Source organism: Callithrix jacchus, chromosome 4 (genome assembly GCF_049354715.1).
Source record: "Callithrix jacchus isolate 240 chromosome 4, calJac240_pri, whole genome shotgun sequence".
Taxonomy (NCBI): domain Eukaryota; kingdom Metazoa; phylum Chordata; class Mammalia; order Primates; family Cebidae; genus Callithrix; species Callithrix jacchus.
Genome location: NC_133505.1, coordinates 153,588,697 through 153,612,273, shown reverse-complemented (window position 1 = coordinate 153,612,273; position 23,577 = coordinate 153,588,697). Strand labels below are relative to the sequence as shown.

Here is a 23,577-nt window from a genome sequence, read left to right as displayed (position 1 = left end):
GAGGTCTTAGATGCTCACACATATCCTTTAATTTGCCATACATTATTAGCTTGGTCCAGTCTAATTACATAATTCCTGTATTATTATAACATAAATTCTGAATGCTCGTAGGATGCGAAGCTTCTTCCTTTTCCTAGCATTGGCCTAACCAGGCCCAAGAGACCTGGGGGGAGGTTGGAAGCACAGCTGGCTTCCTCCCTACTTCCTGGCTACACATCTTTCCTAACTTGCTGTTTACCTTTAAAAACTTTCTCTGGAGTTAGGTCCAGAGTGATAGAGTGATAGAATCTGGAAAAAGAATGAAGGGTTAGAGGCCGGTACACTTGTCATCCAGTGCTGGTACCCTCTGGCCAACTAGATGGTTAAAGTTCTCTGGTGGAATATTGGTTGTGAATGTTTGGTGGTCCTTCACCTACAGCTCCCTGGGAGTAGGAAAGGTGCATTGCCCGTCATCTGGCAGTCAGCTAGGATGTCCAGCTCAGCCACTGAACTCACGGTATTCCGCTCATCTCTTAGCAGCTGCTATGGGCTACATGTCTATGATCCCTAGAATTCATATATGGAAGCCTAAATCTCCCCAGAATGATGGTATCTGCAGATGGCACTTTTGGGAAGTAATTAGGTCATGCAGGTAGAGTCCTCAAGACTGTGATTAGTGTCCTTATAAAGGAGATGGATGAATGAATCAAGAAAATGTGCATGCTCTCTCTCCCTTCTCCCCTCTCTCTCTCTCCCCTCTCTCTCCTCCCCTCTCTCTCTCCCCTCTCTCTCCTCCCCTCTCTCTCCCCCCCTCCCCCCCTCTCTCTCTTTCTCCCCCCCTCCCCCCTCTCTCTCCCCCCTCCCTCTCTCTCTCCCACCCTCTCTCTCCCCCCTCCCTCTCTCTCTCCCACCCTCTCTCTCCCCCTCTCTCCCCCCTCTTCCCCCTCTCTCTCCCCCCTCCCCCCCTCTCCCTACCTCTCCCCCCTCCCTCTCTCTCTACCCCCTCTCTCCCCCCTCTCTCCCTCTCTCTCCCCTGTCTCTCTCCCCCCTCTCTCTCCCTCTCTCTTCCCCCCTCCCCCCTCTCTTCCCCCCTCCTCCCTCCCCCATATATATACATACACATATATATGTATGTACGTATATATATTTATACACACACACACATATATATATACAGTGCATTATATATATATATATGCAGCAGACTATTATTCAGCCTTTAAAAAGAAGAAAATCCTGACATTTGTGATGTCATCAATGAACCTGGAAAATATACTAAGTAAAAGATACAGAAAGACAAAAACTGTATGCTATCATTCATACATTTAATCTTAAAAAGTCAAACTCAGAAACAGAAAGCAGAAGGGCAGAAGGGTGGTTGCCAGGAATGCTGGGGGTCTGGAGGCAATGGGGAGATATCTCTTAAAGGGTATAAATTTTTTCACTCATTAGATGAATACGTTCTACAGGCCTAATGTATACTGTGGTGACTATAGTTAACGTATAACTGAAATTTTCTAGGAGAGTAGATCTTAAGTATTCTCATCACAAATTTAAAAAAGGTAACCAAGTGAGGAGATGGATATGTTAATTCACTTCATTGTGACAATCTCTTGGTGACATGGTTTGTATATGTGTTCCCACCAAATCTCATGTTGAATTGTAGTTGGAGGTGGAGCCTGGTGGGGGGTAATTGGATCATGGGGCAGATTCTCATGAATGGTTTAGCACTACCCCCTTGGTGCTGTTCTTGTGGTGGTGTATTAGTCCGTTCTCATGCTAATAAAGACATACCAGAGACTGGGTAATTTATTAAAAGAAAATAACTTTAATGGACCCACAGTTCCACATGGCTGGGGAGATCTCACAATGATGGCAGAAGATGACAGAAGAGCAAAGTCATCTCTTACATGGAGGCAGGCCAGAGAGCTTGTGCAGGGGATCTTTCATAAAACCATCAGATCTTATGAGATATATTCACTACCATGAGAACAGTATGGGGGAAACCGCTTCCATGAGTCAATTACCTCCACCTGGTCACACCGTTGACACATGGGGATTATTACAGTTCAAGGTGAGATTTGGGTGGGGACACAGTCAAACCATATAAGATGGTGAGTGAGTTCTCATGAGATCTGGCTGTTTAAAAGTGTGCACCACCTCCCGCCTCCCTCTCTTTCTTGCGGCTGCTCCTGTTATGTGAGGTGCCTTGCTCCTCCTTTGCCTTCCACCATGACTGGAAATTGCCCGAGGCGTCCCCAGCAGCAGAAGCCACCATGCTTCCTATACAGCCTGCAGAACCGTGAGCCAATTAAGCTTTTTAAAATATAAATTACCTAGTCTCAGTTATTTCTTTATAGCAGTGAGAGAATGGACGAATATACTTGGCAATTTACATGTATATCAAAACATCACGTCATATACCATAAACATAAACAATGTTTGTTTCCAATGATAACTCAGTAAAGCTGGACAAAATAAAATGTGAATGAAGTAAAATGAATAGAAAGGTAAAAGAGGTAGACACAAGAGAGCTTGCCTCCTTGCTCTCCCTCTCTGCTCTCCACCATACAAGGATGCAATGAGAAGATGGCCATCTGAAAACCAGAGGCAGGTCCTCACCAGACATCTGATCTGCAGGCACCTCCATCTTGGGTTTCTCAGCATAGAACTGGGAGAAATAAATTTCTGTGCTTCACGCCACACAGTCTATGTGGTATATTGTTAGAGCTGCCCAAGCTGACTAAGACAGGGTCATATTGTGGCTCCAGGCATTTCCCATGAGTGAGTCTTTTTTCCAGACTATGTCAAGTCAACTCCCCACTATGTTCACACTTCTGAAAATCTCAGTCCTTTTCCTTGCTGAGGTGACAGGAAGCCAGCTCTTTAACGCCTCTCGTTCTGTTATGTGGGGCTTATGCACGTGACCTCTCACCTTTTGACTTTTCAAATATCTCTCAGAATTTAGTCCATATGTTCTCCATATTACAGAACACACAGGCCAGACTCTCCAAGAGTTTCTTTAAAACCTCTCTCACTTGGGCTTCTGGGGCAAATGCACTTATCGCTTTCCCTATGTTGAGAGCATTCAGACAACACAAAAACTAACTTCAGATAAGTTCTCTGGACCTTTTCACTTAATTTCTCATAAAAGTTGCGAGTGAGGTCTAGCACCTCACTTTAGAATATAAAGGGTGCTTGGCACCTGCTGTAATTTAAAAATATTTCTACAATTTTTTTTTGAGACAGAGTCTCGCTCTGTCACCCAGGCTAGAGTACAGTAGCTCAATCTTGGCTCACTGCAACCTCTGCCTCCTGAGTTTGAGCGATTCTCCTGCCTCAGCCTCTCAAGTAGCTGGGACTACAGGTGCATGCCACCATACCCAGGTAAGTTTTGTATATTTAGTAGAGACGTGGTTCCACCATGTTGGCTAGGATCATCTCTATCTCCTGACCTCATGATCTGCCCACCTCGGCCACCCAAGGTGCTGGGATTGCAGGCATAACCCACCATGCCTGGCCCTATAAATTTTTTATACTCTTCCCTTTAAGAAGTGGAGTCTAATTCCCTTAACTTTGATTATAGACTGGTTTTGGTAAATTGCTTCTAGCAAACAGAATAAAAAGGAAATGATGTATGAGCCTTCTAAAATTAGCTGGTAAAAGGCTTTTGACTTTCTGCTTGCTCTCTTTTTTCTCTCTTAGATCATTTGCTCCAGGGGAAGCCTGCTGCCATGTCTTGCAGACAGTCAACCCCCTGGAGAGATTCCTGTGATAAGGAACCAGGGCTCCTGGCAATAGCTTCTGAGTGAGCCACCTTGAGAATGGATTTTCCAGGCGAGTCAAGCTTTTAGATGACTGTGGCCCTTCCCAATGTCTTCACTCAACTTCAGGAGACCCCAAGCTACAACCCCTCAGTTAAGCTATTCCAAAATACCTGACTCACAGAAACTGAGATACAGGAAAGGTCACAGTTAAGCTCTTGATGTTAAGATCTTATTCCATAAAATAGGAACTTCATCTTTTGAGAAGCACCAGGGAGAGCTGCCTATGCCTGGCAGAAGCTGCCCATGCCCCACTGATACACAGTACTTCCCGTTCTGCTCAGTAATCCTGCTTCTTTCTGCAAACAACTGTGATTCTCCACCTGGGAGCTTCCTCTGGCCACAGGAACCTGCTTACCTGAATTAGACACCCCAGAAGTACTGGTGAGTTATAGCTTCCAGGAGCATCTCTCTTCCAGTGAAGGAAAGAGCTGGCCGAAACTTACTTCAGCTGCCTCTGCTAATATGTGGAGCAGTGTTAAGATAGGCTCCACACAGTAACTCAGGGCTCCCAGCAAGATAAAGCACCACTTGTGTACAGTGGTAACTTGCCCATGGTTGCCTGCATTGCCTTCCTTCCCTGCTGTGCCTCACTTCCCACTCCTTCACCAGTGCTTCCTGGAATCAACTCCCTCATCAATCATCTGTTCCCAAATTCTGTCTGAGTCTGTTTCTGAGGAAACCCAACCTGAGTCATTATCCCTCTTCCCCCCTCACACTCGCTTCACTGGGTGAGGATGGATTGAGTTGATTGGTGAATTTGGGTGAAGGAGTTTGTGTTGGGAGTATGTGACTCAGCTGAGGTTGGGCTCTCTTTCTTCAGAGTGAAGTGCATTCAGATTTGATATGTATCCTTGTCTTCAGGAAGCCCTACGCTCTGCTCATCCAACAGCATGATTATGAAGGTACACTCTGCCTTTGCAAGGGGAAGACCTGAGATTTGCAGTTGGCATGCTTAGTGGGAGTTGGATGTTTTATGTAACTTGACTGTGGATATAGATCAATCCATGCTTTTCAATTCAGTCCTCTCTCTAATAAACTGCTGTCTTGAGCACCATTTGTCTAATTGTTACCTATTTCTTAAGTTGGTTTAGTACTCAGGAAAGGTAAGGAACAGCATTTTATTTTCTTTTTTAAATTTGTGACCTAAATCTTCAAGTACATGTAAAACAGAGGAGGAATGAAAAGTCTAATTTAGAAGCAATTTCAAATGACCGACAAAATTCATTGTAGAACATTATGTATGCCAATGAGCAGTTTTTGTTTATAAAAGGAAAACTCAGTAATCCTTAGTAAAAGATCATGTTGACTGTCTCGGGTAACCAAGTCCTATAAAAAACTGAAAGGGGAAGGTCGTTAACATGACAGGAAACAAGTGTGTAAGTCATGCACCTGTGCATCTAATGCTGTTAGCAGAACTCTGGTTCATTTTTCTGGAATGATGTCAGACTTTTGAGCTTCATGAAATGAAACATTTCTTTTCTTGCTGCGAATTTCTTTTTTTTTTCACACAAAGTCCGTGGTCACAAGCTTCTGAGTATTTTTTAGTCAAGATGGTGTTTAGCATTTACTTTTTAGCTGCGTTAAGCTAAATCTACTGCGCTCCCACCCATCCCCACCACTATTTCTTCCCTATGATCAAATAATTAGAAATGATAGATAAATAGATGAAAGTTATTTTGAAATATAAAGAATGTTGCCCACTCAAAATTTACATTTTCTTTGAAAGAAATGGAGCAAGAATGTGGTAAACCAGTACCTGGGACAAGCCACTTGCTCCCTCCAAGCACAGACCTCTGATCTCTCTGGTGCAGTTTCTGGTAGAAACACTAGGCTGACAGGATAAGACCTGGGACCAGTTAGAAGGAAACTGCAAAACTGCCATGCCACACGAGGAATGCTGAAGGCAGAGAGAGAGGGTAAGTATTTACATTCATGTTAAGCCTGCAACCTAAAGTTCTACTGCTATCAAGGAAAAATATTGCTAAGAAAGGGATCCAACAAATTCAACATGGAATCCCAACTATTTATTGTCAATGAGATGCAAGTAATAGAACACACTGAATAATATTAAAACATACTCATGGGCCAGGTGCGGTGGCTCATGCCTGTAATCCCAGAACTTTGGGAGGCCGAGGGAGGCGAATCACCTGAGGTCAGGAATTCAAGATCAGCCTGGCCAAAATGGAAAAACCCCATCTCTACTAAAAATACAAAAATTAGCTTGGCATGGCTGTAATCCCAGCTACTCAGGAGACTGAGACAGGAGAATCGCTTGAACCCAGGAGGCAGAGGTTGCAGTGAGCCATGATTGTGCCACTGCACTCCAGCCTGGGCGACAGAGCAAGAGTCTGTCTCAAATAATAACAACAATAGTAATTCTGTTTAATATCTAGACACTGTTTTAAGAACTTACATGTATCATATCATTTGATAAAAGCAATAGCACTATAAAGTAGTTACCAGTATCTTCATCTCACAAATGAGGATACAGGGCAGAGTAGTTAAGAAACAACTGTAGGACTCACAACTTGTTACTGTGAGTCCTAGTGCAGAAATAACATATGCAACAAGAATAAGAAGTTATAAACAAGAAAGTATGAAATTAAAGGGGAGAATAATAGGTGCATACAGAAAAGAACTCCTTGTAAATAACATACATTTTTGAAACGGTGGTCAGGAAAATATTCTCAGGAGAGGATAAACTTCAACCAGACATAGGTGGATGATTTATTGAAGTCATAATGGGTAATTTACGTAAACCTTGGTGTGGCAAGATAAATATATGAAGCGTATGTTAACAGTCATGGTGAATAGAAAGAGAGGCTCCAAATTGTATCTCATAGAAATTCAGGCACTAGACACTTGAGAGAATGCCTAAGAAATCACTATTTGAAGAGGCATCAGTTGAGAAATTTCCAAAAGCAAACAGAGATCTAATTTCTTAGATTAAAAGCACAAACTGAGCGCTGATCAGGATCAACAGAAATGTACTCACACCTGTACATATTGGAATGAAATTGCAGAACAAGGATAAAGATAATATCTTAAAAGCAGCGAGAGAGCAAAAAAAAATCGTGTTATATACAAAACAATCGAGATTAGACCGACGTCAGGCGTCTTATCAGCAAAAGTGGATGCCAAGAGTCAATGAAGTAATATCCTCCAAAGGCCGTAGGAATTCAGCCATCTCCCCTCAGCTCCCTTTGTGGTTGAACTCTCCTTCAAGGGTGATATAAGGTTTGAGGAAGTTTGCAACTGTGGACTTACTAAAATCATTAGTGAAGGGTGTATTTATTAAATACTAATATAAGGAAAAATTCATCCCAGAGGAAATGGGCAGAATTCCAAACAATGCAGCAAGCAGGAAAATTGTTTAAACATATCAGGAAAAGCTGAGCTGTGTGTATTAATGAGCTTTGCTAGTCTGTTAAAATGCTGATCCATAACAGTCTTCAATTATACATCCCTGCAGGTTTTTCTGAGAGATGAAAGTTATTTTGGTTAAAATTTACAATAAAAACTGTATTGGGAGTGATAGTGACAGAGAAATACAAGTGTGTTTATGCTACCTTTTTTAAGGGAAAAGAGAATAGTTTTATACTACAGTAGTGCCAATCTATCCTAGACTGTGAAAGAGCTTAATGAAGAAAATAACTTGGAAAGTAAATTTCACTTGCCTTATTGTATAACGCCTAAGTCAAAAAGTAGTCATAGTATAGTTTAAAATTTTGGCATACTAAAATTTTGGATGAACTTAATCTAACGAAGTCTCTGGGTGTCAGCATACTTACAGCATACATCTAAGTGAAAAAATGATTTTGTAGCTTATGTAATAATGACACCATATATATTTAGCTTTAAAGCCATGGTAAACATAGGTAAAACCCATGTAATCACTTAACTCAAAAATATGTCAATACCATCATCCCTAATTTCTTGTTCATGCCCTGAGAAACCCTCTCATTCCTAAATGTAACCACTATTCTAATTTTTAACACTGTGGTTTTGTTCTCAAATTTTATATTAATGAAATAATCCAATATGCATTCTGTGATGCCTTCATTTTGTGCAACATTAAATTCATGATATTAATGTTTTTGGTCTGGGTTCAACTATCTTTGGAAGAAAGTGCTATCTGTCTTTCTGTGTCTGTCTATCAACTGTTTCTTTTAAAGTCATATTTTATTAAATGAGCGAGGATACATGAAGCCTATGTTAATTTAAAAAGGTTAATAAAACACCTGAAAGAGCTCAATGAATAAACACATATTGTTTATTTTTCATTTATGCAAAATCCCTGTAGGGCACGTGAGTCTTCATAGCTATTGGCCTCCAAATGTGACTTGGAGATTCACACTGCTTGGATCTCATAGTTCTGATATTTCAATCTGTGGCCTTCACATTTGCTGCCAATGGAGAAGTGTGTCCCCACCCAAATCTCATCTTAAATTGTAGTTCCTGTAATCCCTCCATGTTGTGGGAGAGACTCGGTGGAGATAATTGAATCATGGAGACAGTTTCATCCATGCTGTTCTCATGATAATGAGTTAGTTCTCATGAGATCTGATGGTTTTATAAGGAGCTTCCCTGTTCTCTGGGTACTTATTCTTCTCTTTCCTGCAGCCATATGAAGAAGAATCTGTTTGCTTCCCCTTCCACCATGATTGTAAGTTTCCTGAGGCTTCCCAGCTATGCTGAACTGTGAGAGGCTTAACCCTCTTTCATTTATAAATTACCCATGTATTTTTATTCCTTTATAAATATACCCATGTACATTTGGGTATGTCTGTATTAGCAGCATGAGAATGGACTAATACAGTAAATTGGCACCAGTAGAGTGAGGTGCTGTTGTAAAGATACCCTAAATTGTGGAAGTGATTTGGGAAGTATGTAAGAGGCAGAGGCTGGACTAATTTGGAGGGCTCAGAAGAAGATAGGAAAATGTAAGAAAGTTTGGCACTTCTTAGAAACTTGTAAATGGCTTTGACCAAAATGCTGATAGTCATATGGACAATACAGTCCAGGTAGAAGTGGTCTCAGATGGAGATGAGAAACTTGTTGAAAACTGGAGTAAAGGTGATGCTTTTTATGCTTTAGCAAAGAGACTGGCTGTTTTTTGCACCTGCCCTAGAGAGCTATGGAACTTGAACTTTAGAGAAATGATTTAGGGTATCTGGCAGAAGAAATTTCTAAGCAACAAAGCATTCAAGAAGAAGCAGAGTATAAAAGTTTGAAAAATTTACAGCCTGACAATGCAGTTGAAAAGAAAAATCCATTTTCGGGGGAAAATTCAAGCCAGCAGCAGCAATTTGCATAAGTAATGAGAAGCCAAATGCTAATTGCCAGGATAATGGGGAAAATGTCTCCAGGGCATGCCAGAGACCATCCTGGCAGCCCCTTCCATCATAAGCCAAGAAACCTAGGAGGGAAAAATAGTTTCTTGGGCCAGTTCCAGGGCCCCTCGCTATTTGCAGCCTGGGAACTTGGTGCCCTGCATCCCAGATGCTCCAGCTGTGGCTAAAAGAGGCCAAGGTACAGCTCATGCAATGGCTTCATAGGGCGCAAGCCCCAAGCCTTGGCAGGTTACACATAATGTTGGGCCTGTGGCTGCACAGAAGTTGAGAATTAAGGATTGGGAACCTTGGCCTAGATTTCTGAGGATGTATGGAAACACCTGGATGTCCAGGTAGAGGTGTGCTGCAGGGGTAGAGGCCTCATAAAGAACCTCTGTGAGGGCAGTATGGAAGAGAGATGTGGGGTTGGAGTCCCCACTGGAGTACTGCCTAGTAGAGCTGTGAGAAGAGGGCCACTGTCCTCCAGACCCCAGAATGGTCGATCCATTGACAGCTTGCACTAGGCACGTAGAAAAGCCATAGACAATGCCAGCCTGAGAAAGAAGCCAGGATGGGGGCTATATCCTGCAAAATCACAGGAATGGAGCTGTCCAAGGCCATGGGAGCCCACCTCTTGTATCAGCATGCCTTGGATGTAAGACTTGGAGTCAAAGGATATCATTTTAGAATTTCAAGGTTTAATGACTGCACTATTGGATTTCAGACTTGCATGGGGCCTATAACCCCTTTGTTTTGGTCAATTTATTCCATTTGGAATTTCAGTATTTACCCAATGCCTGTAACTCCACTGTATCTAGGAAGTAGCTATCTTGCTTTTGATTTTACAGGCTCTTAGGTAGAAGGGACTTGCCTTGTCTCTGATGAGACTTTAGACTTTGACTTTTGAGTTAATGCTGAAGTGAGTTAAGACTTCAGGGGATTGTGTTTTGAATAGTGAGAACATGATATTTGGGAGGGGCTGGGGGCAGAATGTTATGGTTTGGCTGTGCTACCACCCAAATCTCATCTTGAATTGTAGTTCCCATAATCCCCATGGGTCATGGGGTGGACTTGGTGGAGATAATTGAATCATGGGAATGGTTTCCCCCGTGCTGTTATTGTGATAGTGAACTGGTTCTTACAAGATCTGATGGTTTTAAAAGGGCTTCCCTCTTTGCTGGGCACTGATTGTTTTCCTTCCTGCCATCATGTGAAGAAGGACATGCTTGCTTCACTGTATATAATTCTATAAGCTATCAAAATCATAGATATATCTTAAAATGATTGTCCAGTCAATAACTTTTTATTACAACTTTTTTGGGTAATTTATGCCACTTTTTGGATGACTCTTCTTGTTTATGCTTTCACCTGAAAACAAACAAAATAAATTTATTCTAAAAATAATTTTATTTTATTATTTTAGACAAGCACACACTCAATTTTCTCAACACAATTTCTATACAAAGAGATGTGGGACAGATTTGAATTGCTGTCATATTTGTATGAACCCAAGACATTTTCTAACACCAAGAGGGATAAAGACATAGCAATTTCTATGACTCTGGCATTTTATGTGCATGCACTATTTCTAAGCTCTCTTTTTTTTTTTTTCTTTGAGATGGAGTCTTCCTCTGTTGCCAGACTGGAGTGCAGTGGCGCAATCTCAGCTCACTGCAGCCTCCGCCTCCCAGGTTCAAGCGATTCTCCTGCCTCAGCCTACTGAGTAGCTGGGACTACAGGTGCCTGCCACCATGCCTGGCTAATTTTTGTATTTTTAGTAGAGGCAAGGTTTCACCATGTTGGCCAGGATGGTCTTGATCTCCTGACCTCACGATCTGTTTGCCTTGCCTTGTACTTCCAAAGTGCTAGGATTACAGGAATGAGCCACCGCACCCGGCCCCAAATGTTTTAACCTACTCTTGTGTTTTGTGCCTTAAACTTTGTGTTGTAACTTTAAGTATGAATTGAATTAAAGACAATCCCAAGCCCCTAAGTGTTTCAAAAAGTGAAAAAGTAAACGTTATAGAAAGAAAAGCAGGAAAAACTTTAAGAATGAAACAAAACATGGGTGTGATAAAAGAGGACTGAAGAGGGCAAAGGAATGAAAGGTTCTGTCCTCCTTCATGGCAGCACGCTCCACGTGGTATGAGATTCTGCCCCCTGGCTGGAAGTCGACTGCTGCACTTCCTCTGTCTTCTATGAGTGACTCCCTGTGCCTTTCCTTCGCCACACAACTCACACTCTCTTCCTTCTGAGTGAGTCCACTAAGCCTTAGTTGCATTATTACATTTATGAAAAACTTACTTAATTTTCCTTCAAATTGATTTTATTGTTTATTTAAGCTTGGTTTTATTGTCAATCTATTTTTCTCCATGAAAATAGTTTTGGTATCTTAGGTTGGGTTGAAATGAATCATATTTTTTTTCCGCTAAAATTGATGTAAATATTGTTTTCAATGGAATGATTTTACACAGTGGCAGTTTCAGGAACGCTGTTAAGCAGGAAAGTTGTTAAGCAGAGCATGAATGTCTTAAGGAGATGTATGCAGAATGATGTGTGAGGTTATCCATGACTGCCGAGTGAGGAAGAGCAAGTTGCTGAGTATTGTATAAGAATGATCCCATTTTTGTAAAAAAAAAAAAAAAAAAAAAGGCCTGGACTGCTCCGAAATGACCCTATTACTAGTAATTATGTCAGGCTTGTATTGCATAGTTGTCATTCATTACCCGCATCTTGAGACACAATGCAAAGGATCACATTCCAGCTCTGTAACTTGTTAACTCTAAGACTTTGAGCAACGTAATCTCTACTCCTTAACCTCGCTTTAAAAAAGAAAAATCTGAATATCAGGAATATTCTACTTCACAGGGTGGTTGTCATAATTGAATGTAGTAATCAATGACAATAGTGCCAGGTACAGTAGATAGCCTACACTTTGCAGCTATTATTTCTATCTCTATCCTTTATCGTCTATCATCTATCTATTAATATATATATATCATCTATCTTTATCTATCATCTATCTTGTTCTGGTTATAAAAATACACAGGTATTAACTTTGTAAAAAATTAAGACTATAAGATGTGCTGAGCTTTTGGAATAGATCTTCCTATACTATATATGACTGCCAGTGGGAGAATTTGAATTAATGTGTAAATTTGATTAAATCTGAATAAATGTTCATTTGATAGGACCATAGATTTGGGGGTCTAGCACTGGCTCTGTTTCTATACTCCTGCTGCAGCCTGACAGAGGTGTTTCTCTCGTTTTGGACTCCAAGGTAAAGTAAGCATTTTCATTTTGTGCGTCATAATTAAAAATGACAAATGGAATCTATTCTTTTCTCCATCTAAGATGTAGATAGCTACCATTTATTAATTCTTGTTTCCTTCTCATGTTGCTTTTTGTTTTCATTGTTTAAGGCAAAAAGAGACTGGGTCATGGGAATGCTTTAATGTGGAAACCCTGAGTTCATTCCACACGTCTGCCTTCTGGGAACACTGGTAAATGAGGCTGAGCAGGGAAGCAGGAAGTTACTGAAAATGTGAAACAAGCCTCTGTTCACTGCCCGACCAAGACAGGGAGGTACTCATCCGGAAATTAATGGGGGTGAAGGGGAAGCAAAATAACACCAAGAGACTAGGTGTAGTGGCTCACGCCTGTAATCCCACCACTTTGGGAGGCTGAGGGAAGTGGATCACAAGGTCAGGAGTTTGAGATCGGCCTGGCCGATATGGTGAAACCCCATCTCTACTAAAAATACAAAAATTAGCCAGGCATAGTGGTGGGTGCCTGTAGTCCCAGCTACTCAGGAGGCTGAGGCAGAAGAATCGCTTGAACCCGGGAGGCAGAGATTGCAGTGATCCAAGATTGCGTCACTGCACTCTAACATGGGTGACAGAGCCAGACTCCATCTCAAAAAAAAAAAAACCCACCAAGATAGACTTAGATGAACTACCCAGTGGCAGCACTCTTTGGTAGAGTGCCGTCTAATTAAGTATTCAAAGAGCACAGAGCCAAGAGACCTTCCTTCATTGAGATGTAAGCAGGTGCATGTCTTCTAGCAATTGCAAAGAGGAGACGGATAGAAGGTGACAATTAAAAGGAAGAATATGGGAGAACTAAGGGAAGGACATTGAATCACTGCAGATTTATACAAACAGCTTTTATTTTCTGTGTTGTTAATGAAAAAATGTACGTAATGAACTTTAATTTTGCTGGGAATCGAAGTAAATTAATTTGCCACATCAAACTTTTTTCGTTCTTGGGTTTCTTTGGTTTTAAGTCTTTACAGATTATGATTATTCTGGGTGCTCCATTACTCAGTCTTGCATCTGAGGCCTGGGAATCATTTCACACCTCAACAGATCTTTAAATGTAGCATCAAGCATTTTCATAATTAACTTTTCTTCACTCTGTGTCTTAACACAAAAAATTCCAGCCAAATTAAAGTATAACAGATGGAAAAAGTCACTTGGAAAGGAACGCTAATTAAGTAGTTTTAATTTCTCTTTGAAAGCCAGGACTAATAGACTGATTTCAAATACTTGAGAATGTGTTTCAAATGCTTGGTATGTGGGTTGAGAATTCAAGCAGCACTCAGTGCTGCTTTTGAGGCTTTGAGGAAAATCTCACCAGTCCGAGTGTTTCTTTACCATCCTCAGTTTATCATCGCCCTCCTATGCTCTTGTCTGTGCCTTGAACTTCTCATTGTGAGAGCAGCAGAGACTACTGACATCAACCTTGTGCTTGCTATAATTCAATTCATACCAAGGGATAAAGCAAGCAAAACATAGCTGGTCAGGGCAAATCTCAATAGAGCCCAATCCCCTCACGAATAGAGCCAGTCGGCATTCTGCTATAGAATAATGTCGCAACCAGGATATTGACATTGGTAAAATCCATCAATGTTATTGGAATTTCCATAGTTTTCCTTGCTCTCATTTGTGTGAGCTTATTCAGCTCAATACAACTTGTATCATCTATGTAGGTTTGAGTATCCACCAGCACAGTCAATATACTGTGCACTTCCAACACCGTGAGGATACCTTGTGTGGACCTTTATGACTAAACCACACTCCTTCCACCAAACCTTGGCAATCATTAATCTGTCCTCCATTTCTAAAATTTTGTCATTTCAACAATGTTGTATAAATTGGGTAATACAGTCTATAACTCTTTGGGATTGGCTTTTTTCACTCAAAATAATTCCTATAAGATTTATCCAACTTGTGGTATGTATCAATGGTTCATCCCTTTTCATTGCTAAGTGCTGTTCCATGTAGTGTGTCTATGTGTCTGTCTGTCTGTCTCTGTATCTGTCTCCATTCATCCAACCATTTATCCATCCACACACGTACATACACTATAGTGTTTAGTCATTTAACTATTGAAATACATTTTGAGCAATTACAAATAAAGCAACTATGAACATTCTTGTAAAAGTTTTTGTGGGAGCATAGGTTTTTATTTCTCTGGGATAAGTACCCAAACGTTCAGTTAATGGGGCATATGGTAGTTTTAGGCTTAGTGTGTTTAAGGAACTGCCAAACTATTTTCCAGAGTGGTTTTCATATTACCACCATCAATATATGAATGATTTAGCTTCTTTGTGTCCTCACACCATTTGGTGTTGTCATTAGATTTTATTTTAGACCTTCTGATAGGTTATGTAGTCAGATAACATTGTGATTTAAATGTGCATTTCCCTAATTACTAATGATGGTAACTATCTTGTTTGGACTTGCCATCCCATATCTTCTTCAGTAATGTCTGTTCATGTCATTTGCCAATTTTCAAATTGTATTGATTATTGTTGAGTGTTGAGAATTCTTTGTGTATTCCAGATACTAGTCCTTTGTCAGATATGCAGTTTGCAAATATTTTTCCTAGTGCAACCTGACTTTTTATCCTTTCCACATGTTTCACAGAGTAAAGTTTTAATTATGATAATACCCAATTCATTGATTTTTTTGTTCCTTTTATGAATTGCGATTTTGGGCGTCAAATCTAAGAATTATGTCTAATCTCAAATTCTTTATTTAAGGTTTTTCTCTAAAAGTTTTGTAGTTTTACAAGTTCAGTCTACATTTTGAGTTAACTGTTGTCTAAATTGTGAGGTTTAGGTTGAAGTTATTTTCTCTTTTTCTTTTCTCCCATGAATGTCCACTTTTTGTGGAACCATTTGCTGAAAGGCTATTTTTCCTCCATTGAAATGGCTTTGTATCTTTGTCAAAAATTAATTCAGCATATTTGTGTGGGTTTGTTTTTGGATTTATTATTCTGCTCTGTTGATCCATTGTCTATCATTCTGCCAGTAGCTCACTGTTTTGATTGTAATAGCTAGATGATAAGTCTTAATGTTGGGTAGAGTACTTTCTCCTACTTTATTGTCCTTTGGCAGTATTGTTTTAGGTATTCTAGGGTTTGTGCCTTCCCACATGAATTTTAGAATAAGCTTGTGTATATCTATTTTAAAAAGTAGTTGAAATTTTAATAGTGATTACTTTAAAACTCTAAATTAGATTGGAGAGAATTGACATTTTTTTCTGAGTCTTCCAATCTATAAACAGTGTGTCTTTTCATTTTGTTAGAGCTTCTTTAATTTCTTTTATCATCAATTCATACATTTCAGCATATAGATCCTGTGCATAATTTGCTAAAGATATATCTAAGTATTTTATCTTCTGTGGAATGGTTATAAATAGTATTGTGTTGTCAATTTAGGTTTCTATAGGTACACTGTTAGTATATGAAAATGCAGTTAATTTTTGCATGTTAATTTTGTATCTTGTGACTTTTCTCAATTTATGCATTCCTTCTAGAAGGTTTGGTTGGTAGATTTCTTGAGATTTCCTACACTGGTAATCATATCATCTTCAAATAATGATAGCTTTCTTTCTTGCTTTCTTTGGGTTTGGGGGTTGTGGTTGTTGAGAGATTAGTCCATTTCCTCTAAGTTGTAAAATATATGAGCATAAAGTATTCATAATATTACCTTTTTCTTTTTTCTTTGATACTTCCAGGATCTACTTTATTCCTGATATTGGTGATTTTTGTCACTCTCTGTTATTTTTGTCAGTCTTGCTAGAAGTTTATTGACTTATTTTTTGAAGATCAACCTTGTTATTTAATTGATTTTCTTTAATTTTTAACTTTATTAATTTTTTCTCTATTTATTATTTTAATTTAATTTTCTCTGTTTTTTTTTCTTCTTATTTTTCCAGTTACTTGATGTAAGAACTTAGGGTATTGATTTGAGATTTATGTTAGTGCTATACATTTTCCTCTCAGCAAAGCTTAAATTGCACTCCACAAATTTTGATGCATTGTACTTTTATTTTCATTAAGCTCTATATATTATTTGATTTCAGTGGAGATGTCCTCTTTGACCTATATATTATTTAATTATTTCAAAGTGTGTTTAATTTTCACCATTTACTTTTCTGGTTTTCTTTCTGTTATTGATTTATACTTTGACTCCATTATTGTTAGAGAAAACTCATGATTTCAAGTTTTTAAAATTTGTCAAGGTTTATTTAATAACCCAGAATTCACCAAGAATTTATCTTGGTGAATTTTAATGAACACTTTAAAAAGTTTTGTGTTCTGCTGTTGGTTGGTGGAGTGTTCTATACAGGTTATATAATTCTATATATAGAATTATAAAAGTGTTCTATACAAGTTATATAATTGTAATCTAAAATCCAAAATCCAAAATGCTCTGCAATCCAAAACTTTTTGAGCACCAATATAATGCTCAAAATAGATACTTATTGGAACATTTTAAATGTCAGGTTTTTTGATTAGGGATGCTCAATATAATACAGATATTTTAAAAATCCAGAAAAATTCAAAATCCAAAGTAGATCTCATCCCAAGCATCTTGGATAAAGGGTACTCAACCTGTATGTGTCACTTAGCTTCTATTGATTGAGAATGTTGTTAGGATATCCTATGTTCTTGCTAATTTTCTTCTTAATTGTTCTATCAATTTTGGGGTGGTAGGCTATTGAAATCTACTGTGTTTGCATCTATTTCTCTTTTCAGTTCTATCAAGTGTTGTTTCATGTGTGTTTAGACTCTGTTAGTTGGTACATATACATTTAGGTTTGCTATGCCTTCCTGGAGAATTAGTCTCTTTATTATTATGTAATATCACTCTTTGTCTCTAGTAATTTTCTTTGCTATATTAATATAGCCATTTATGCTTTTTAAATATTAATATTTGTACAATTTTGTCCACTTTCATCTTTCTACCTATGTTACTAAATTTAAAATAAGTTCCTTGTAATCACTGTAGTTGAACTGTGCTTTTCTATCCACTTTGCCAAGATATCTGTTTTTTGATTGGTCTATTATATAATTTACATTTGGTAATTATTGATACATAAGCACTTAAATCTGCCATCTTGTTATTTACTTACTACTGGTTTCTTCTGGTTTTGTTTCTCTGTTTTTTTGTCTTACTTTCCTGTGAGATATTTGAAGAGCTATTTTTAAGATGTTATCTAGATTTGTTTTAGAGTTTTCGAGTGTATATATTTGTATAATTTGTTATGGTTGCTCAAGGTATCACTGAGCAGTCTACTGCTGGTCTCAACAGGTACCACTGAGTAGTCTACTGGTGTTAACATTTTACCACTTCGAGTGAAGTACAGAAGCCTCACTTCCATCTGAGTTCCTTTACCTTTCCCAACTTTAAATGTTATCATCTTGGATACAAGATGCTGTTATAATTTTTTATTTCAATCTGTTTATAAAACTTATGAGAAAAAGTGCTCTGTTATTCCTTCTTCCTTCCTCATGCTTCGAGATTACTTCTTTTATCCCTTTTTTCTTTTTGAGAGTTCCTTTAACCACTCACTATTTAAGGGTACATCAGGCTCTGATAATGCTTTTAGTTTTCCTTCAGGTGATAATGTTTTATTTTCCTCTCATTTATGAAGGATATAGTTTCACCAGAACTCTGGGTTGACAATTTTTTTGTGTGTGGTTTCAGATGAGAAATCTATTATCCTTTAAGTGAGTGTTCCCATGCAGGTAATGTATCATTTCTCTCTGGTTGGTTTAAAGACATTTTCTATATTTTTACTATTCAAAACTTTATGTATTTTGACATAGATTTCTTTGAGTTTGTCCTGTTTGGGGTTCACTCAACTTCTTGGATCCATAGGTTTGTGTCTTGTGTCAGCCATTATTTCCTCAAACACTCTTTCAGCCCCACCTTTTCCCGTTTTCTTCTGGGACTCTGCTGACATGAACGATGGATGATTTGTTATCATATTACAGGTCCTTGAGGCTTTCACTTTTTAAAAAATCTGTTTTCTTCATATTGTTCATAATGGTTCTTGTTATGAAAGAGTGAATTTGATTATTCTGCTTCAAATTCATTGATTCTATTCTTTGTCATCTCCACTCTACCAGTGAGCCCTTCCCTCGGATTGTTTATTTTCAGTTTTATGATTTCCATTTGTTTCTTTTTAATAACTTTTTTCTGATATTTTCTATTTATAATTTGTTTTAAGAGAATTTATAATTGATATCTGCAGCATTTTTATGATAACTACGATAAAACATTTGTGAGATAATTCCAACATCTGATTTATCTCAGTGTTGATATCAACTCCTTTTCTCATTCAAGTTGTGATTTTCTGGTTCTTGTTATGAAAGGTTATTTTAAATTTCATTCTGGACTTTCCCTCCTATTTTGTCAGGAAACACTGAGTCTTATTATGTTAGAATCTTTTATGTTAGAAGGTTGTGTCACTGCTTAGTTTTAGCGTACAGGTCTTTGCTTATTTTCATAGGTTGTGGTTATAATGGCATTCTGATTTTCAGAGCCTTTGTGATATTGTTTTCATCCACTTGGTTTATCTGGTACTTCCAGAATTCACACTGGTTTCTACTGGTGCTGCCTAAGGGACAAATAGGGTTTCTTCAGGCCAGCTGCTGGTTGTCTCTGAATGGGAATGGGGCATGGTGAGATTCCCTACCAGTGCCTTCTGACTTCTCTATTATCTCTACCCAGAAGAGAAGACTTTCCTGCTGCAGGCACAAATGACTTCCTATATAGGACCACTTGCTATAAACTGAGTTCTTTGTTTCCCTGCCTGGTATCCTTGTCTCTAGTTGAGAGAAGAATCTTGGGTTCATGGGGACAAAGAGGCTTCCTTGACCAGGCAGGCACCAGCCGTAGCTGGGTTCCTTCTGCCAGTTCTGTTGACCTGCTCAGTACCTCTCAGTGGATAAAGGGAGTCTCAGGATAGGGAGGGAAGGGTAATGTTTCTGTTGGCTGCCTGTTTATGCAAGGCTCTCAATTGATCACCATTACCAATGGTGTCTGTTCATCTGATGGCCTCAGAAGGGCTCCCATTCTAAGCAGGAGAAGAGGAAACACACCTTGGCTTCCTTCTTTTGCTATTTTGGTGGTCAGAAAACAATGGGTCTGGGTAGTATTTGTCTGTTGGGTGGGTGGCAGGGGGAAGGCAAGTGTCCCTGCTGCTGTGCTGTTCCTCCAGTCATGAGGTCTAAAATCAGCTCATCTTCTTACCACTTTCCAGATTTCGACTTTGGTTTTCTGCTGCGTCATTTCCAGAATTTATAATTGCGATTTGTGGGGAATGATAAAAAATCATATTGGAAGTCAGAGTTTATCAAATACATTTTTGGAAAAGCAAATAAATCAGTGTAAACCAAAAGTAAATTCTAACCCCTCCAGCAAATTGAATGGACTTCCCTTGGCCATAGGGATTCCACAGACACCTGAAAAAACTAATTCAGGCCATGACAAGAAAGACGGTGTGATTGGACAAACCTGTCCAAACTCCATTTGGAGTTGAGGCATAACAGGCCAGCATCAACAATAAAATAGAGATCATAAGACTGACAAAACAGACTGCAGCAATAAGATGCCCAAGTCCCACCTGACTCTGGTATGGCATCACAGGACAGATAGGAGATCCTGAAGCAATTCAAAATATTTCACCCATATAGATAGATTAGATAGATAGATAGATAGATAGATAGATAGATAGATAGAGATAAGGCTCTGCAAAGCTATCTCTTTTAAGAAAAACTGTAGAGATTCTTCTCTTTCTAGGTCTTTTCCTAATCCAGGAGAAATTTAACTAAGAATCTAACACTTTTTATGGTCCAAGAAAAGACATTTACCATGCATTTTCTCTGAAGCCTGCTACCTGTGGCTTCATCTACATAACAAAGCCCTGGCTTCCACAACTCCCTTGTCTTAACTCAGGCAATTCTTTCTACTGACTTCAACTCCTTAGGCAAAGCCAATCAGATAATCTTTGAATCCACCTATGACTTGTAAGCTCCTTCACCCTTGAGATGTCCCAGTGACTCATTTGCTAAGCTGAACCAATATAATATACCTTTCATGAATTGACTTATGTCTTTGTGTGTAACTTCTGCTATCACTGTAAACCCACCACCTCTGTAATTCAACCATGAATTACAGTTGAGGCACATGTTCTCCAAACCTCTTGAAGCTGTGCTATGGCGCAGGGTCACTCTTATGTTCAGAATAAACCTTTTCAAACATTTTAGACTTTGGCTTTTTTCATCAAGATAAGAAACTTGTTATTTAAATATAAAAGATGAACTGGCATATCGAGAACCACACTTGACCCTTTATGCAGGATTGAACAGAAATTTTACTTGGAAAATGTGTGTTATATCCCCAATTAGCCAGTGTTCCTGTACTTTATTAAAATGTTTATTTTTTTTTCTTTTTTCCCTTTATCAAAATAGTGTCTGGGCTAAATTCCAATTTAAAATAAGTATACTGATCTTCCAAATTTTCTTGGCAGTGGAAATCGCATGCAGCTTTCTTCATGTTCTGTCTTTAACTGTGGAACAGAACATTTGTGTACGTAGAGATAGATGCTGAGTTCTACCAAAAGCTGCCTGGAGAGAAGACACCTTTTAATTAATTATTCCATCAGATTTACAAGAACACCAAAGCCTGCAAAGTTATGTATTTGAGTGAGCACTCTGTTTTTCTCCCTGATCAAAACACCCTTATTTTCCTTGCCATAGTTTTTGATCTGTTTTAACACTTTTGTAAACATGAAGAGGTTTGTTTGCTAAACAAACAAAAACTCATGTTGACATTCATAAATGCAGCATTTGGATGGGTACTAATTCAAGCCTCAGTCCTTTAACCTCCCACTTAACAGTTCTGCTGCAGAAAGACATTGTCCCCACATTTACTTCTCAATTGAAACTTTCCAGTTAAATACCTGTGGAGGCCAAAGCAATTCTATTTTGGATACTAATCTGTCATGTTGCCTACTGATCAATGACATTTCTGGGAAGGCCTTTAAGATTTCCAGTGGTACTTACCTAAATATACTGTCCTTACCTCAGAACAACCTTGATTTTACTGTACTTCAGTTGCCCTATGTAGCCCTTCTGAATCCCATGGCCTTTCTCCATGATGAATAAACTCTGGGTCTTGTGGGTAATGGCGTGGGGATCCACTAGCCTGTCTTGCTGCTGTCTGAGACACAGACATGGTTTCTGTTTGTAAATCCTTATTAAATGTTTTCTTCTGAGAAACAGGATACGTCAGTCTCTTTCTTCAGCTTCTCAGCTTCCTTAGACTTGGAGATAGGTTTTCCTAGACCTGCTCACTGTAGAACATCTCTTTGCTCTTATTCCCTTCTTAAAACCCACTGGGCCAGAGCTCTGACACCATAAATCATTTTGCATTTAAATGTCATCCTACTTTTGTTCAAAATATAAAATCTTGAAGCATAGGACTGGAAAGTATTCAAAATTCCCAAGATAACCAACTCAGTGTTTTCAAAAAGAACAAATTTAAACCAATAAATTTACATTATATTTTAGGACTTTCAGAGAAATAAATTTCATAATATGTTTCATAGATTTGAAAACCAAAGAGTATCTGAGACAGGTCTCAATTAATTTAGAAGTTTATTTTGCCAAAGTTATGGATGTGCCTATGACACAGACTCAGGAAGTCCTGAGAACATGTGCCCAGGGTTGGGCTACAGCTTGGTTTTTATGTTTTAGGAAGACACAAGACATCAATACATGTAAGAGGTATGTTGGTTTAGTCTGGAAAGGTGGAATGACTCAAAGAGGGGCTGGTTGGCGGGCTTCCAGGTCATAGGTGAATTCAAAGATTTCCTGACTGGCTATTGGTTGAAAGGGTTTCTCTAAAGACCTGTAATCAATAGAAAGGAGTGTCTGGGTTAAGATAAGAAAATGTGGAGACTGAGGCTTTTATTATGTAGATGACATCTCCAGGTAGCAGGCTTCAGAGAGAATGGATTGCAAATGTTTCTTATCAGACTTATAAAGGTGCCACACTCCTAGTTAATTCTTTTCTGGAAAAAGACCTGGAAAGGAAAGAAGATTCACTATAGAATTTAGATTTTTTTTTTCCCACAAGAGGCAGCTTTGCAGGGCCATTTCAAAATATGCCAAAGAAATATATTTTGGGGTAAAATATTTTGATTTCTTTTAGGGCCTGCTATCTGTCATGTTGGTACCTTATTGCTACAAGGAGTTGACTTTGTAAGTCTTAAGATCTCTGTTTTAATGTTAGTGCTGGCCAGCTGTGCCTGAATTCCAATGGGAGGAGAGTATCATGAATTATGTCTGACCTCCACATCCCCTCGTGGCCTGAACTAGCCTTTCAAGTTAACTTAAGAGTGCCCCTGGCTGAGAGGAGGGTTCTATTCGATTGGTTGGGGAGCTTAGAATTTTATTTTGGTTTATAGATAGATTCTAATATCAAATAGCTTTAATTATTTCCAAGTAAATTTCTCAAATTAAGCCATTCTTCAAAAAAAAATTTCGCTAGATGAAAATATTTTATTATTATACTTCCTTATGCTATTTGAAAACTAAAAAATTTTCTAGAACAGTAGTATTTTATGGTAACATATTCTTTAAGAACCTGATGAGGACTGGGCACTATGGCTCATACCTGTCATCCCAGCACTTTGAGAGACTGAGGTGTGCAGACCACTTGACTCCAGTTGAGACCAGCCTAGGAAATATGGCGAAATCCTGTCTCTACACAAAATACAAAAATTACCCAGGAGTGGTGGAGCACACCTGTGGTCCCAGCTACTCAGGCAGCCAAGGTGGGAGGATCACTTGAGACTGGGGAGTTGAGGCTTCAGTGAGTCAAGATCGCACCACTGCACTCCAGCCTGGGTGACAGAGTGAGATCCTGTCCCCCATCCCCTCATAAAAAAAGAACCTAATGAAAGCTATGAATTTCTATAAAAAGAAAATATGTACAATTGTTAGAATTTCAGGGGCTGCCCGAATCTCATCCAAGATCCTAGGTTAAGAACCCTTGCTCTGGAGTACAGATGTCTTCTCTCAGAACTCTTGAGGTGTCTCTTCTAAGTTTCAGAATCTCCAGTATGGACTGT

General features: G+C 38.9%; 1 protein-coding gene across 8 annotated transcripts in view; it reads left to right on the top strand.

Annotated features, from left to right (window-relative positions):
• The window catches only part of LOC118153009 (putative uncharacterized protein CCDC28A-AS1), a 400,860-nt gene that overhangs the window by 301,917 nt on the left and 75,366 nt on the right, over positions 1-23,577 (top strand). For 5 of the 8 annotated variants that reach the window (XR_004742138.3, XR_013534613.1, XM_078370266.1 and 2 more), the window contains one exon: positions 3,685-4,187. The gene's annotated coding sequence lies outside the window, so the exon portion shown is untranslated. Of the gene's footprint in view, positions 1-3,684; positions 8,070-11,269; positions 11,432-23,577 lie in introns of those variants that run through there. The other 3 variants (XR_013534614.1, XR_013534612.1, XR_004742135.3) reach the window with 3 other exon arrangements.